The 15,790-nt window shown below is 34.4% G+C and overlaps 1 non-coding gene across 1 annotated transcript; it reads left to right on the top strand.

The window, feature by feature from the left end:
* The first annotated feature begins 12,652 nt into the window (after positions 1-12,652).
* TRNAQ-CUG (transfer RNA glutamine (anticodon CUG)) lies at positions 12,653-12,725 on the top strand. The gene has a single exon. It is a non-coding gene; the product is annotated as a tRNA-Gln (tRNA).
* The last annotated feature ends 3,065 nt before the right edge of the window (positions 12,726-15,790 follow it).

Genomic DNA, 15,790 nt, shown 5'->3' with positions numbered 1-15,790 from the left:
ATGTGTACTATATGTACAGATATACTATATGTACTATACAAAGACAGAGAGAGAGAAAGAGAGATAATAGCAAGCATTATTTGTACAATTCACATTACAATTATGTTGCATTACTGATAGAATTTTACTTTTGTATCTTATATTGCAATATTCTTATGTTTCATCAGAAAATTGAAATACAAAAAATAACTCACTTGTCCAATGCTATGATACCTGGAAATAATAGAACTGTAATGTAAACATTCCAATTTTCATGTCAGTTTTAATGGAACTCATAATTTCTCAATTATAGAAACATTGTTGGCTTTTATCTCACTAAGTTACATACATAATACAACTTTATATCTAAATGAAAATTTATTTAAATACAAAGTTTGATTCTACTTGTAAAGTGATTTGAAGATATAATGAGGAACCTTGGGGCTAACAAATTTTGTTTTGTTGTGAATGAGGGTCATGTCAGAATGAGAGACTTTAATCATGATAATTCCCCAAAGACAAACCTGATATTGGTTTATACTAATGTGGGGTGTGTTATAAATGTCATTCTAGATGTGAGTCAATGGAGAGACAGGTAACGATTCAAAACTGTAATTTAAAATCTATTTTAAAACTAATTGAAACAAACTATAGTTACCCCTTTGGGGAAATTTTTTGTACAACTCATTCTTTTGAAAATTGCATTTGAGAAAGTGGTATATGTGGGACATTACATTATCCATTTTTAAAATGGAAGTTGTAAAAATGAGTATTACTTAGGATAAAAAGACATTAAGAGAAATTTATTCTGCAAAGTAATTTCAACCTGCATTTCTATGCTATTTAAGAGCAACTTGCTGGTTGAGTCACTGTCTATGCTAGATTAAAGAGCTTAAGGCAAACAAGGTACATTCACATAGCATCATGACAATGATTTACATCTATAAAGTGAGCTTGAATTTATTTATTTATTGCATTGATTGTAGGCAGTTAAGCTGTCTTATCACACATATATTTCCTAATTCACTGACAGAATCACCCAGAGAAATAAGTGTAGATAAATTACCAGTCAGTGATAAATGAAAGTGTATCCTGGGACAATTCTGACACTTACCCAAATGCTTTGAATTTCCAGAGGAACAAGGCTTATATGCAGCTACCTCTCTGATGACACATATCTAGGAGCTAAGGATTAGCCAAACAATAGTATGTCATGGAAACCCTGGGAGTGAATCCATGAGGAGGACACTACTCTGTTCATACAAGCAAAGTAGACAGAGTTTATTCTATGCCCTGTCAGTTAGGGGGAAAAACAAAAGAGGAGACCCTAACTCAGGAGCTGATTTCCTAAAGTTATGATATGATACACCAGTGATAATTATGGGAAATCATATTAAATGATCTCTATGCTCTAGGTGCAGTGCAATTCTAACACCCCATGAAAGGGATTCTTAAAAGACCAGCTGAACTATTTGATTCCCTTTAACCAACTAGACAATGGTAAACATTTTCTCTTCATGTGACTAAGGATTCCCTTATAAATCACTCTCTTGTAACCAACCATCTGTGTACTCCTTCCTATAAAATTATAAGGCAAAACCACTTCACCAAGATATTCTAATCTTTGGATATGTAGCCTCACCCTATGGCAATAGCCTTGATGAAATTAGTTCCCATACTTACTTGTTTTTTGTCTTTGACATACCTAATGGCCCTTTACATTTGATATGAATCGCAATTTTATCTACAGTTCTACAAAGTATCTCATTTGATTCTTATAGATACTCTTTTTAAAGTCACAGAAACTATGGCTTAAAAAGTTGTATAACTATGAAAAGTATTTCTTATTCCCCACAATTGTACACATATATTTTTGTTTCTGATATGTGCCTGAGAGGGCTCCCTAACCTTATGTATAAGTGATTCATTTCTATAAAGGAAGACTGTTAACTCCGAAGCTAACTATGCATAAAGAAGGAAGAGACCTCTTCATCTTGGAGTGATTCCAGAGTTGTAACAAGAACCGTAGGTTTCAGAACCGTGAAGGATTCTTTAGTCATTTTGTTGCTTACCAAAAACTATCAATATTACTTATAAGATAATGTTTAGGAATGATTATAGCTTAGATAGCCTATAATTCTGGCTAATTGGCTTGAGTAAACTTAAATTTTATGCTTAGCCATATAAGTAATGGGAATTTAATAGTGTTAGCTTTGTTCTGCATAAAGAAATAAGTATAAAATGAGGAAGATGGAAGTGAAGCTTAGCCCATGCAATGGGACACCCTCCGTGCCATGCAGGTCAGACAGGGCCACACCCCACCCCGTGTGCTTCTCTTGGAAGTGACCACTTTGCAATTGTTGTTAACTAGGTAAAATGAACATCAATCAAATACAACTTAATTTCTTGTTGGAGAGTAAAGACATTTCACAACATATTCTCTTCAGTAGTTTGGGCATCTTGTAAAATCCTAATTGAAAATCTTCCTCAGGACGCATAGAATGCAGGCTATGGAATCAGGTGAGTTCCTTAAATATAAAGTGTTAGGTAAGTGCCTCGGAGCTCAGTTGGTTAAGCCCCCAACTCTTGATTTTGGCTCAGATCATGATATCACAGTTTGTGAGATCAAGCCCCACATCAGGCTCTCTGCAGTGACAGCAAGGAGCCTGCTTGAGACTCTCTCTCTCCTTCTCTCTCTGGGCCCCTGCCTCTCTCCCTCAAAAAAAAAAAAAAAAGATATATCTTTTAAGACAGATATTAATTCAATTTTTAAAATATATATTTCCCTGATATTAAATATAGGGTTCACCAAAGATCAGTGGTCTAAATCTCATTTTATGAAGATATCATATGTGCCAATGGTCTAATGTAGTCAGAAGGTTGCAGAATGATTTATCCTTATCATTTTCATTACTTTCTTTTTTCCATTTTTTAATTAAAATTTTTTTATTCCAACTTTATTTCATTCACTTTTAATCACTCATTTTAAACACCAACATGTGATATAGCTAAAATATATTAATTATTCAACATGCCAGAGCATAACAAACATATTTTCACACAATAACTCATTCACCTGTCCTTCTTTTCATTCATGCAACAAATACTTAATGTTTTCTACAGGGGGCTCCTGGGTGACTCAGTCTGTTTAGTGTCTGATTTGGGCTCAGGTCATGATCTTATGGTTCACGGGCTCAAGCCCCAGGTCAGGCTTTGTGCTGACAACACTGGACCTGCTTTGGATTCTCTGTCTCCCTCTCTCTGTCTCTCTCTTTCTCTCTGTCTCTATGTCAAAAAGAAATAAACATTCAGAAAATTTTTAAAAAGATTAAGTCTTTCTACGTGTAAGATAATGTTCTAAGCACAATCTAGAAACAAAAATAATAGACGCAACACTCTGACCTCAAAGACCTCATGAAGCTTACAATCTTTGGTGAAAGTAAGGGAGCAGGGATGGACAGACAATAGACAAATACACAAGTAGCAACACATATAGTACCCCAAATTGTGGAGACATAGAGAAAATACAACAGAAAATGAGAATAGAAATTATGGACGTGGGTAGACTGTAGGTGAATGCAATAATACAGGGCTATACAGGCCATTTATTAAGATTTTGTCTTACTCTGAGTGAAATGGAAAATCATTGGATGTTTTATAGCAAAGAATTTTGAACAAAGAATTTTAAGCAAAAAAATTACAAAGAACTACATTTAAAAATAATTACTTGGTTAGTCTTGAGAATACAGAGAAGCAAGGGCTAAAGTAAAAAGTCTATTAAGGAAGCTGTTAGAATAATCTAGATGAAGATTATATTGAATCATTGAGGGAAGTAGTAAGACCTTCAACAAGTTTTGGTCTTCATTTAAATGTATATTTCCAATTTCCACAAAGAATCAATGTTCGAAATGAAACTATCAGATAAGAAAATTTGTTATTTTTTTTTTAATTTTGTGAATGGTTTTAAATAATCAAAAACACTTTTCCAATGAAATGTTATCTTTCAAAGTAGTAGATATTGGAAATTAGATTGTATATTTCTCTAAAATAGCTATGGATCCTTTTGGCATTTGATTTTATATTCAATAAATAACAGTGGTATGTTAAAAGAAGAAAAAGAATCATAAAAGCCAACTAGTTCAATACCACTGCCTTTGATATCAGGACACTTGGTTACAGGTGACAAACTTCAACTCAAAATAATTTATGCAACCAGGGAAAAGTATTAATTCATGTGATTGAGAATTTCCAGTGGTCAAAAAGATATACCTGGCCTCCAGTACTTTTATATGAAGAATTTAGTGAAATTCTCATTTATTCTTTCTCTGTACATGTCATTCCACATTTTCCCCCTTTTCTATTAGCTTCATGTTTTTGGCATAACTTCCTAGAATTGTAGCAAAGTTGTTCTGTAGAACTTCCTCAAAAAGGCTTAGTCTTTAGCTATCACTCTTTTGTCTTCTTTCATGACCCTAGCCCTAAGCAATTGCTTACCTACTTTATGTGTCTATAGTATTACTGATTCATTTAAGTGGACTCATACAATCCATAGTCTTTGAGGGCTGGCTTTCTTTCACTTATCATAAAATTTTCAAAGTTCATACATGTTATAAAGTATTTCAGTACTTCTTTCTTTTTAGGAGCACATAATATCTATTGCATGGCTATATTGTATTTTGTTCATCCATTCATCAGTTAATGGGCAATTCATTTGTTCCCATCTTTTGACTCTTATGTGTAATGTTGCTATCAATATCATGTGCATGTTTTTGTGCAGTCATATGTTTTTATTTCTCTTAAATATTTACCTAAAAGTAGAATTGCTATGTTGCATGATCCTCAGTGTTTATTTGAGGAAGTACCAGACTATTCTCCAAAGTTTCTGGCATTATTTTGTTTCCACCAACAATGTATAAGTGTTCCAACATTTCCACATCCTTGCCAACAGTGGCCAATATGTGGCTCTTCCATTATAGCCACCCTAGCGGTGTGAAGCGATATCTCCCTGTGGTTTTGATTTGCATATACACAATGACTAATGATGTTGAGCATCTTTTTGTGTGTTTGTTAGTAATCTTTATATCTTCATTCAAGAAATGTCTATTCAGATCCTTTGGCCATTTCCAAAGATTGGATTATTTGTAGTATTGTTATTGAGTTTGAAGAGTTCTTTGAATATTCTAGATGTAAGTCCCTTGTCAGTTCTGTAATATTTTCACCCATTCTCTGGGTTACCTTTTATTTTCTAATATTGTCCTTTGAAGCATACATGTATCTAATTTATATTTTATATTTATATAGCCATTAAAGATTTCTTATGAGGATTATTTGCATGATGTTTTTCTAACTCTTCTTTGAATCTATATTTAAGTGTTTCTTTACTAGAAAACATACACTTTAATTTTGCTTTTTTATCCAGGTTGTATATAAGGTATATTTAGACCATTTACAGTTAATATAAATGTTGATATAGATTTGTTTAACTCTTAGTCTTATTTGTTGTTTTCGAATTGTTTCAGTTATTCCTTGTTCCATTTTCCCTATTTTATGCCTTATTTTAAAATAATTATATTAAAATTTTAACTCCCATTTTATCTCCACTGTTATATTTTTGTGCTATACTTTACACTGCTGCTCTAGAATTTGAAACATATATTTTTATCATATCAGTTTATTTTTTTAAATATCATAGTGTTTAATGTATACTGTAGAAAACTAACAATAGTGTAATTAATCCCATTTGGCCCTTCCAACCTTAGAACTATATTTATCAAACATTAAATTTATATATATATATATAAGCCCCCAAATTAATATTTATATTAATTTTCTTTGAATAGGATTTTGAAGACTTTTAAAGAAATATGAAGAAATTGTATATTTATATTTTATATGTATTTTACCATATCTAGTACTGTTTGTTTCTTCACATACCACAAAGTTGCCAGCTGGCTTATTTTCTTCAGTCTAAGGTGCTTCGTTTAATATGTCTCAAAGTGCAAGTTTTCTCAAGACATTCTTGAGGTAGTTTTTGGTCTGCAATAGGTCTTTATTTCCCCTTCATTTATAAATGCTGCTTTCATTGGATAAAGAATTCAACACTGACAGATTGTTTTTAGAAAGTTAAAGATATATCATTTTCTTCATCTATGCATTGTTTCTGATAAGTAAGCAGCAATTCTTAAAATTTCTTTCTTTGCAAATAATTTGTCTCTTTTCCTGGCTGATCATATGATTTTCTTTTTATGACTGTATTTCACCCATTTGAATATGAACTGCCTTGATATTTTTATTTTTGCTTATCCTGCTTCACTTTCATTGAGCATTTTTGGATTTATGGACTTATAGTTTTCATGAATGTTGAAATGAACTATATTTCTTCAGATATCTTTGTGGCCTACCTTCACTTATTTCCTTCTGTGATTCCAGGTACACATGTATGAGAATGCTTGATATTATGTCACAAATGTATCTTTTTTTATTCTCATTTTTCTAACGTCAGGTTCACTAATCTTTTGGTCTGTGGGATCCTAAGTATTGGTAAACTCATCCAGTGATTTTTAAAAGTATTTTTTTAGCAGTTCTATTTCCTGCATTTTTATATCTTCCATTTCTCTCTTGGTATGTTCATTTATCTCTTTGCATTCCTGACTATCCTTATACTAGCTTGGTTAAAGTATGTGGGACGACTGCACCCTACAATTAAGATGTGACAATTCTGGAGTTTGAACCACCACTCCAGCTGGTCAGAATTTGAACATCTCCCAGTGCTCGGTGAATGCTAAGAATTGGTCATCTGGTAGAATCCCAGTAGTTATTTAACTGGCCGTGTGTGATCTTAGTCTGCAAATGCATAGCTGTTATTTAGCTGTAAAGGGAACATAGTTCTCCTTTACTCTTCTGATTTCTTGACTGGAACCCTTATAAAAAAGGACAGATAAACAAGAGGAAAACAAACACAAGCTTATTAGTAGTACATGAATACATAGGCGATACCTATGGAAAAATGACGAAAAACTTGGGAAGCAAGAGTAAACTTTGTTATGCACACTTAAGTCTGTACCTTCTCCGTCAATAAGGCCCTACAGTATCTCTGGTAATTAGCCTTTGCTCTTCCTGGTAGAAAGGGAAAGAGGGATAGTTGGTAAATTTGTACCCTGCTTTTAGGCAAATATGGGGAGCACAGGGAACTTTTCTTGTATCTGCCTCTTATCAAATGCCTTCAGCTTAAAACAGTCCTCAAGCCAAGCTGGTGTATTGTGAGGTGGAATATTCTGCCACCTTTAGAGCCAAAACTTAAGTGGACATCCATGAAAATTTCTGGAACTTTCTCTCTACAGCTTTCTCTTCCCTGATATTTTTCTCTATAAATCCTAGCTCCCTCCAACTCTGATATCTGTCCTATTATTTCAGAAAGACCTTCATGCTCTAGTTAGCTCTCATCTACCTCCTCTTAAGCCATAGAGTGCCTCCATACAGAAAGATATGACAATAATAGAAGTCATCTCATGTGTTAGTTCAAAGATTTCAGTCAATACAGTCTATGGTCCCATATCTAAAAATGGAAATTTCATATATTTTGTCTAATTATTTCACTGTTCATGATGGCAGCCCATGTCCTATATTTGTTACTTTTTCACAATTAGCTTTTTAATTTGTTTTAATCTTTTTAATGTTTATTTATTTTTGAGAGCGACAGAGACAGAATGCGAGTGGGTTAGGGGCAGAGAGAGAGAGGGAGATACAGAATCTGAAGCAGGCTCCAGGCTCCAAGCTGTCAGCACAGAGCCCAACGTGGGGCTCGAACTCACAAGCTGTGAGATCATGAATGACCTGAGCCGAAGCTGGACACTTAACCAACAGAGCCACCCAGGCACCCCAAGCTTTTTATTTTTTTAAATGTGCATTGGGCATGGTTGATTTATACCACACAGATCTTGCAATCTTTTTTCTTCCTCAGAAAAGGGTCAGTTTTATTATAGTATGCAGTTCATTTGCTGGTCGATCACCTTGAATTGTAGAATATAAAGGAACATTTCTGAAAGGCTAGAATGTTACCCAAGTCCTTCTACATGCAAAGGATTCAATTTCAAAATATTGTTTGATTCATTGGATCTTATCAGGGCCTGGTTTTATTGTCTAATTCCTTGAAAACATTGCTTTATCCATTTTTTAAAATTTTAATGCTAGTATGATTAACATACATTGTTATATTAGTTTCAGGTGTACTATCTAGTGATTCAACAATTCTATACATTACTCAGTGCTCATCATGATAAGTGTACTCTTAATCCCTATCACCTATTTCAACCATCCCCCCCCCACCTCCCCTCTGATAACCATCGGTTTGTTCTCTATAGTTAAGTTTTTTGGTTTGTCTCTTTTTTTCTTTGTTTTGTTTCTTAATTTCCACATATGAGTGAAATCATATGGTATTTAAATGTCTTTCCTTGACTGACTTATTTCACTTAGCATTGCACCCTCGAGATCCATCCATGTTATTGCAAATGGCAAGATTTCATTATTTTTTATAACTAAGTAACATTCTATTATACATGTATGTGTATATATACACACATCACTTCTTCTGTATCCAGTCATTGATCCTTGGACACTTGGACTGCTTCTACAATTTGGCTATTGTAAATAATGCTTCAATAAACATACAGGTGCATATATCTTTTCAAGTAGTTTTTTTCATATTTTTTAGATAAATGTCCAATAGTGCAATTCCTGGATCATATGGTGATTCTATTTTTAAGGAACCTCCATACTGTTTTTCACAGTGACTGCACCACTTTGCATTCCCACCAACAGTGCATGAGGGTTCCTTTTTCTACATCCTCACCAACATTTGTTGGGAAGGGAGGGAAATGGCACCTGTCAGCTCTTTTGTTCTTGGAGAAGTCCCCCAGCACATGTTCTGAGATTAGTAAATAATCTTCCTCCAGCCCCTCCAGCACATGTTCTGAGATTAGTAAATAAATCTCCTTCCATATATCCCAGGTGTTTTTTAAACTGCTGCTTCTATGCTGTAGGTTATTTGGGGTTCTTTGTTGTGCTTTCTTTTTAAGGGTAGGGACTCTACCCTCCTAATTCTCCCAGAACTGAGCCAGCTAATTTTTAAAGTTCTGGGTGTTAGGCTCCACTAATTGTTAGGTCCCTCTGTTTTTCACAGTCAAATGTTACAGGGATTTGTCTTCTCCATGTAGGTCCCCCATGCCTGGAGTACCCGGCATGGGCCTCTGCTCTTCTCCCTTCTCCAAGCCTGCTAAATCCCTCCCTCCCAGGACAGTGTTGTGAGTCCATTTGGCTCCCTACCATACCTCCACCCTTCATACCCTTCTTCATGTGGTCTCTTCTCTATTTTTAGTTGTGAAGTCTGTTTTTTCAGTCTTTGAGTCACTTTCTGCATTATTTACATGATGTAGGCATTATCCAGTTATATCCATGGGAAGAGGTGAGTTTAGGATTCTCCACCTCTGCTCACTTCCCCAGAAATCCCTCATTATCTACTCAACACATTTTTGTGGGCACTTAAAGTGGGCCAGCAATTCCAAAATCAGCTATTCCATTATAGATGGAATAGAAATCAAGCCATAGAATTTGGTGATGCCTTGTTATGCATCATTATTTTAGGAAGAGTTTACTAATCCAGTGCCCCTCCTATACGCTACCACAGTGTAATGTACTTTGCATACCATATCCTCAATAAACCTATGTAGCAATGGCCTTTTGTTATTTTATGATCCCCTACTAGACTGTACACTCTAAGAGAGAAGGGGTCCTGTTTCAATTGTTTTCTGTTATAACTTTGGCAGTTAGCACTATTCTGGGCACAAAAATAGATGCATAAAAATCTAGTTTGGTGTTGATTGACAGATTAAAAGATTTCAGAAAATTTAGGCAGAAAATTGTAACTGGAATTTTACAAATGATTCTCCCCGAATAGCACAGAATATCTTAAATATAAGAGTATTAAGAAGGTCAATGCTGAGAGTTAACCCTACTGTTCAACTTTATGAATAAAAAGGTTTTCCCTCTCTCAGCCTTAGGCTCTATCTCATTTCCATAAATCAAAATAGCATAGTTAACATTTGCCACCTTTAATTTCAAACTTCACTTTTACACCAGTTATTTAAAATATGTAAAATGAGTTCTGACCCATGCTATACAGTTTAAATAGTCACTGACTAAAGTGTGGACGAGGGCACCCTGAAAATGTTTGATAAGCATTATTATAAGGCATCATTATAACTAGAAATATTTTTACTTTGTGTGATATGACAGTCCAAAGATTCTGATGCCCAGCTGAGAAAATTAGTTAATCTGTCAAAGGCTTTTTTAAATGTATACAACCAAACAACTGGATGGGATGACATATAAGGTTGTTTTTGGCTCTGAAATGCTATGACTATTAAGACAACCTAATTTATTACAGTAACAAGTAGTTTGCCCTATGGCAAAAAAAAAACCCCTCTTGTTTATTAGGAAAGATTTTAAGGTAGTACTTTTTGCACTTGGCCTAAACACTTTTTCCTTGGTAAGATCTTATCCAAGCCTTCCTTCAGAGCAGAAAGCATTTTCTAATTCAATGTTTTTTTTTAATTTTTTAAAAAAGTAATTGTATTACTCCTAAGAGATCAGTGTGGGTGCCAACTAATTCATCTTAAATAAGAACTGCATTATGTCAATTGTTGTTAAAGAATGTGAAAATCTTGTGAAAAATCTATTTGCCCCATGGCCCTATCATCCACACACATCACGCACCATTAATAATTACATGTCACCAGCACAATATTTATATTTGGCAAATCTAACACTTAGTGGGGATTACTATTGCTAGCAAAATAGCATATTTTTCTTAACAAAAAGCTGTGGGGGTGCCTGGCTGGCTCAATGGGTAGAGCATGTGACTCTTGATCTTGGAGTTGTGATTCAAGACCTATGTTGGGTGTAGAGATTACTTAAAAATAAAATTGTAAAAAAATCGTTGTGAAAATTACTCTTTATTTTTCTTTTTTTAAATGACTCTTTACATAATCTAAAATATCCTATACATATCTGATGTACATGTTAGTGGTAGGTCCCTTGTAATAAGCAATGTTTCAGTGGCTTATTTGGCTTTTTTGATATTCAGTGTACTCTTCTAATTCTTCCATGAGAGTAAATAACATTATCCATGGAAACTATCTCAAAATGGGAAAGAAGTATTTGGTGTAGATCTAGACAGCTATTGTTAAGATAAGATCTTGAGGTTACCTAGGTTAGAAGGAGAGAGAAAATAAAATAAACAATTCTACTACAGAGATATATGTTTTAATGATTTTTAAAGACACACATGAGAATAATAATTTAATAGACAAATATTGCATTATGTAACAAGTTCTAACCCCTTTAAAAGATATATTTAGTCAGTGGGTTTTTTTTTTTTGTCCAAAATTGTGCACCTTACTACTTTGATCTTTATTTCTTTTCCTATAAATATCTACATACACTCATGTCTATTAAGTTAATGTTTGAATCCATAACCTAATAGTATGTATTATAATGTTGTTTTCATACTATCTTTTGTCTCTAAGAACTAAGCAAACCCCCAAAATATTATTTCATTTTAAAACTACTCAAGCTTACAAGAAAAATTGCAAACATCATACACTTCTGTCTGACCTTCATCCTATTTCTCAAATATTAACATCTCACATAAACATAGAATAAAGGCCAACAACCCAGAGTCTCACATCTTGAGTACAGTGTAGTTTTTCTGTCTCTTTCGTCTCCTTTCATCCTGGAAAATGTGACCATCTTCTTTTGTCTAAATGACTATTTTGAAAAGTAGTGGTCCATTATGTCCTAGAACACCATTCAATTTGGGTTTGTCTGTTGTTTATTCATGTTTAAAAATACGGTTTTTTTGGGGCACCTAGGTTGCTCAGTTGGTTAAGTGTCCTATTTTGGCTCAGTCATGATCTCGTGATTCAACAGTTCAAGCCCCACATTAGGCTCTCTGCTATCAGAGTGGAGTCCCCGCTTTGGAGTCTTTATCTCCCTCTCTCTGTCCCTTACCTGCTCTTCCTCTCTCTCTCTCTCTCTCTCTCTCTCAAATATAGAAATATTAAAAATTAAAAAAAATAAAGCTATTTAAAGTTTTTTTTTAATACCACATGACTGATATTGTGTGCCTTATGTTTGCATCCTATCAGGAGATACATAATGTCAACATGTGTAACTACAGATGTTGTTGCCTTCCATCAGTTGGTTGAGGTGGCGGCTCCAGGATTTTGAATTGCAAATGTAGCTAATTTCCATTTGTGGTTTAAAATTACTCCACTGGATGACACTTTAAGAATATGTGATTATCCTGTTCCTTGTGATAATAGGAGGATAAATTAATGTGGTGTACCTTAAATGGTGAATATTTTTATCATTCCTTCTACCTTTATTAATTAGAAGCCTATGAAAATGAACTGCTCTTTCTCATTTAATATTATTCACTTAATTATTTATATCAGTCTGGAATTGAAGATATTTATTTTTTCTATAGATCATAATCCGTTATTATCATTGTTATTAACATTCTTTTATTGTGATAAGACCACTTAACATGAAATGTACCCACTTACATTGTTAAGTTTACAATCCAGTATTGTTAAAAGTAGGCACAACATGGGATGCCTGGCTGGCTCACTTGGTAGAGCATGAGACTCTGGATCTCAGGGTTTTGAGTTCAAGTCCCATGTTGGGCATGCAACTTACTGAAGATAAAAAAAAATAAGCATTGTACGTAGGTTTCTAGAATATATTCATCTTATATAACATCTTGGTTTTGCCTGACAAACCACAAATCAGGCCAGCTCCCTTCCTGGGGGCATTTCTAAACAGAATATATACACTAGAATAATGTTTCCAGATTGCAAGTGTGAAGAACCAGAGTAATTTAAAAAATCTAACAAGTATCATATTTGTCTACATTTACTCCCTACTCATGGGCATCACCTTAATTCAACCACTATGATTTTTAAAGTTATCTTCCATTTAACTATTATGCTATCCTATTGCTCTCAGAATTAGATAATCAGAGTAACAGTTAACTTCCTGTTACTCTCCCTGTATTAAACATACCTTTTAGCAAAAATGTCTTAAATTGGGGTATTTCTTAACTAATTTATTTTTTTCTGAGACATGTGAAACCAAACATCTTTTGTATCAGCTTGAATAATAGTGAATACAAATGCTTGAAGAGAGATCTAATTATACTTCTATGGAAGTACAGGAAGGGAAAAAAATCAAATTACAGATGTGAACTGACAAGTAATTAAAATAAACAAATAAGCACATTAATAAGCTGAGATACCCTATGTTTTAAAAAAAAACTCAGGGGGTGAGAATTAACTAAATTACTCTCTCAACTGCTAGTGTTTGACATTAAAGTGAGTACTATCTGACTGGGCATCTTTGTTTGTGGCTACTTGTACATCAACTCTGTTTCTGAGTTAAATTTATTATTATACCTTTATTTTCAAGTGTAGGATTCTAGGACTCCTATAATTGCTTTACTGATCACATTCTTGGGTCCCCAACCTGAGGCTGTTTGCCTAAACACAGAGCTGACAATTTGCGTGCTCTGACAGCCAAAAAGCCAAACCAAGCTTTTAAAACACAAGACAAAACAAACAGAAAAACAATAGTTGTCCCTTGGAGGAAACAGATTGATAACTGATGTGTACCCCAAAACCAAATTTAATCAGAGTTGCCATCCAAAGAGCTGAGTTTTACAATGTTTTTCTCCCGCTAATCTGAATTCAAAAGGAAGAGACAAATGGAATTTTTACCTTTGCCTCTCAAGTGGCCCCACAGAGATCCAGAAGAGTTGACCTTGGTCAGAATTCCTAACCTTCACTGGTTCCTGCTAGCTTTCCCAAATTTTCATCTGTCTGCTTCAGAGTGAATGGGGTGTCCAGCCAACCCCTCATGGTTTCACCAGAAACTGTAGGAGAGGAAAAAATATCTTTTTACTCTTTCAAATTGTTGACTGGGAGTCCATAATAAAAGAGAAAAACCATATACATTTATTTAATATAAGTTTTATATGACACAGGAGCCTTCAAAGAAAATGAAGACCTAAGGACACAGTTAAATTTCAGTGTTTTTGTGCTAGGTTTGATGAAGAGTGGATCATCATGGAAAGATATGTAGGACAATGATGAGCTAGGTGTAACTGGGGCAAGGCTTGTTCATTTCGATTCCTCCCTGTATCCCTTCATCTTCATTGAAAGATGCTCCTGTCTTTAAGGTATATGGAGGTCACCTCTCATACAATGATTTTTTTTTTTATGACTTGCTTCAGGAGAATATCAGAAAAACCTTCCTAGCTTTAATGACCTGCTACATGGAAAGGTCAGAAAGCCACTTTTGCACATGGAAGTTCTCAAATTCCTTTAGCTTGAAATTTCTATATGTCAAGGAGCCATGTTTTAGAGTAGTATGTTCTGAACTCTATCACAGGGAACACCTCTCAACAGAAAATAAGATGATCCTTACACTCAAGATTCATTGGTGACCTAGGGTTACAATTGTGTTTAATGAGCTTGTTCTTGCTTTTCTTTCCTTGCTTTGTTGGTTTCTTACTTATTAGAATAGTTAATATACTAATTATGGCCATTTTAGTTTGCTATCTTAATTATACTTCTGAGTATAATGAACTGGAAAAATGCTAATGTCTTCCCATTTTTCATGCCAGAAATTTGAGGTCCAAGGACAAAGCTGAAATAAATGTCCAACTGCTGCATAAACTGAGTATAGGTCAAGGAACCCAAAACAAAACCAAAGTGACTCTCAGAATTAACTCTGCAGATAAATCTTTATTTGTATAGTGAAGGTAGATATGGTCTCCCCACAAACAGGATTGGAAAGTGTGTGTGTGTGTGTGTTCTTGGTGAGCAGGTCTTGTCAAAGGATATAACATATATGCATATATGAGGTCCAGAGAAATGTTTGCTTTCTTCTTTAAAGAAGGGGATATGGGCTTCTGGATGACTCAGTGGGTTAAGTGTCCAACTTGCTGTTGGCTCAGGTCATGATCTCATGGTTTATGGGTTGAAGCTCCACATTGGGCTCAGTGTGGGGAGTGAATCCTGCTTTGGATTATCTCCCTCTCCCTCTTGTTCTCTCTCTCTCTCTTGCTCTCTCTCTCTCTCTCTCTGCCCCATCCCCATTTGTGCTATCTCTCTCAAGATAAATAAACTTAAAAAAAAAAGAAAAAGACGGGAATCTATTCTGAAGATTTTTGTTTGGCTTGAAATCTCTGTGGGTTCCCTTGACTAAGAATAATGTGGCTGAGTGAAGTCTTAAGCTGTTCCTAGGAGGCTCTGGGAGAACTGGTTGAAAGATCCTTTGAACCCTCCAAACTCTTGATATAAATCCAAACACCACACAAAATCTGTCTTTCTGAGACATTATTCCTCTGTCTTCCATAAAATTGCTGGTGATTATATTGGTCTAAAGAGCTTGCTTCAGGAAAATAACTATATAAAACTCTGGAATTCCATGGCACCTAACAATTATTTGTTAAAAACTTAGTAGGAACCTCAGAAGATATATGGAAAAGTTAGAGACATTTTGCAAGTGAATTTACAATTACATAATCAACAAAAACTATAATAATATAGTTCTTAGCACTTGAGATTCCATTTTTATATTTTCTCATCTTTTTTTTCCTGAAACATGAGAACACCATTTATTTTCTCATCTTTTTCAGTAATTTACAGAATGTGTTCTAAATTCATCACTGTTTTCATGCAAGTTGAAAATA

The sequence above is a fragment of the Puma concolor genome, chromosome D1 (genome assembly GCF_028749965.1).
Source record: "Puma concolor isolate L17-30 chromosome D1, mPumCon1.1.hap2, whole genome shotgun sequence".
NCBI lineage: Eukaryota > Metazoa > Chordata > Mammalia > Carnivora > Felidae > Puma > Puma concolor.
Note: the sequence above shows the minus strand (reverse complement) of the source record. Positions and strands in the feature narration are given on the sequence as shown.